Genomic DNA, 2,500 nt, shown 5'->3' on the forward strand with positions numbered 1-2,500 from the left:
CGGATAACTGTTTGGCTGAGTGAAAATGCGAAGCTATATGATTTCTGTTTCAAAAATTGTATTGTTTTTTTTGCCAGTGGCAGGTAATCAATCTGTGCCCTTTTAGAAACGTCGAGCCACAGCCCATGTATTTGTCTTTGCCAGGGAATGGTTGCCAGTTGTAACTAGAGAGGCCATAGTATTAGTTTCAGTGGTAATAATAGCTGTACTGTTATAAGCTCGTGGTAGTGGAAACTGCGTAACTACTTGAAATTCTGTCCGCGTTGTTTTTTAAGATACCAAACTTTTTTTTTGACTTTTCTTTTTAATGACAGACGCGGCATTACATATTTAAGATAATGATGACTGAGGTAACACAGTGCTCAATTACCTCTCGTTCAAAAAGTAATTGCACAGTAATTGTAGATGCCGAATCTCCCGGCTGATTTATGATGTATTTAATTGCTACCTTCTTAAACACTGGCGCTCTATCTCTCTAATCATTTTCACAGCTTCTCTCCACAATGCATTCCTTCACACAACTCGCACACACTCCATCACTGCCTCTGCCCTCACAGTAATACGCCAATTAGTTGCATGCGGCATGCCATAAAAGCTGTATGATGTGGTCGTGTTGATACATATTAGTGATCGGGCCACGGCTAATGGTGGTTCATTCATAAATGACCTCTGTCAGCAAATATTTGAGGCTTTACGACGTTCAACCTTCCATGTCTCTTTCTGTATGTCTGTCTGTCTCTCTCTCTCTCTTTCTCTCTCTCTCTTTCAGACACACAGAAACACACATATGCATACACGCAAATACACACACACCACACACACACACACACATGTATATATATCTCCACCCCAAGCTAAACAGCATGGTTCTGACTTCCTGCTCCACAACTAGCTTCTTTGTGCAGCAGGCAGGGGACACACATGGCCTTCATGGCATGATGATGATGGAGACCTGACCCGACCAGTTCCCCTTTAATCTACCTAACAACACACATTACACCCCTACCCTGCCCTGCCCTGCCCCCTCTCCAATGAGCCTCTGAGATTTGGCATTCCATGGGCACACATTCGGCACAGAACATAACCCCCCCGTCCGCCAACTCCAGTCGTCACGGCAAACCGCAAACTCTGCCTGCAACCCCCCCACCACCCCCCTCCCTCCCCCCGGCTCCGGCACACTCGCGGGCGGCTTTGCATAATGGTGGAGGGAGGCGGAAGAGACAAAGCCGTGTCCATTTCACTTTCTATTTCCTGTTTCATGGCTGCCCTGCCCCCACCCTTATTACCCCCCCCCCCCCCGACTGCCAACCCCTCACCCACATCCATCCACAACCCCCAAGCAATCGCCCACAACCCCCAGCCCACCAGCCACCAGCCCCAATCCCTCTCTCCCTCTCCGGGGTGCAGCAGCAGCCATGCGGTGCACATAAAGGGGGCCTGTATGTTTATCAGCTGGGGGAAACACATGACTCCCATCAGAGGGAGAGGGAGGGTGTCCCTGCCTGCCTCCCAGCCTCCCTGCCTGTCTCCCTACCTCCCTGCCTGGCTACTTGCCTGTCTCCCAACCTGCCTGTCTCCCTGCCTGCCTCCCTGTCTCCCTGCTACCCTATCTGCATCACTGCCTGTCTCCCTGCCTGCCTCCCAGCCTGCCTCCCTGTCTGCCTCCCAGCCTGCCTCCCTGTCTCCCAGCCTCCCTGCCTGCCTGTCTGTCTCCCTGCCTGCCTGCCTGCCTCACTGCCTGCCTCTCTTCCTGCCTGTCTCCCTGCCTGCCTCCCTACCTGTCTCCCTGCCTGCCTATCTGCCACCTTGCCTGCCTGCCTCTCTGCCTCCCTGAATGCCTCCCTGCCTACCTATCTGTCTGCCTCTCCCTGCCTGTCTCCCTGCATGCCTGCCTCTCTGCCTCCCTGAATGCCTCCCTGCCTACCTATCTGTCTGCCTCCCTGCCTGCCTGCCTCTCTCCCTGCCTGTCTCCCTGCCTGCCTGTCTCCCTACCTCCACTGCATACAGATGCCCCGGCTGGAGCCCGCTGGGGTTTTAAAGAGCACATTCATCATGGTGATCACCTCAGCAGTGCTACGTACGGCTACGGTGCTGTGCAAGGCCCCCCCGCAGGGGCCCCCTCCCGCTGCCTCTCTCCCTACATTGGGGTGAGGGGAGGACAAAGAGCAGCAGGATGAGAGGGGGGAGAATGAAAGAGAACGCAAAGAGGAAGACAAGATGACAATGTCAACACACAAAACATAAGACGTGTCATAACCAATCTGTCACAAACTGTGTTCAAAAACAATAGATATGTCTTACTGAACAAGAAAAAAAGGAATGAAATGTCAGAGAGCAGACCTACAACAAGCCAGGCAGGAATGGAATACATATAATAAAGGCCAGAACGGTGACATTTGGACATGCAACATAACATGGAACATTACAGCTGGGAGAACGCAATAAAAACGCACTGGAAGAACAGAACCGTTTCCTTCTAGGATCCGAGGCAACCGACAGC

General features: G+C 52.1%; 1 protein-coding gene across 1 annotated transcript in view; it reads right to left on the reverse strand.

Moving 5' to 3' along the window:
* nckap5l (NCK-associated protein 5-like) overlaps positions 1-2,500 on the reverse strand; it is a 124,939-nt gene that overhangs the window by 113,883 nt on the left and 8,556 nt on the right. The window lies entirely within an intron of this gene.

Source organism: Engraulis encrasicolus, chromosome 14 (genome assembly GCF_034702125.1).
Source record: "Engraulis encrasicolus isolate BLACKSEA-1 chromosome 14, IST_EnEncr_1.0, whole genome shotgun sequence".
NCBI classification, from domain to species: domain Eukaryota; kingdom Metazoa; phylum Chordata; class Actinopteri; order Clupeiformes; family Engraulidae; genus Engraulis; species Engraulis encrasicolus.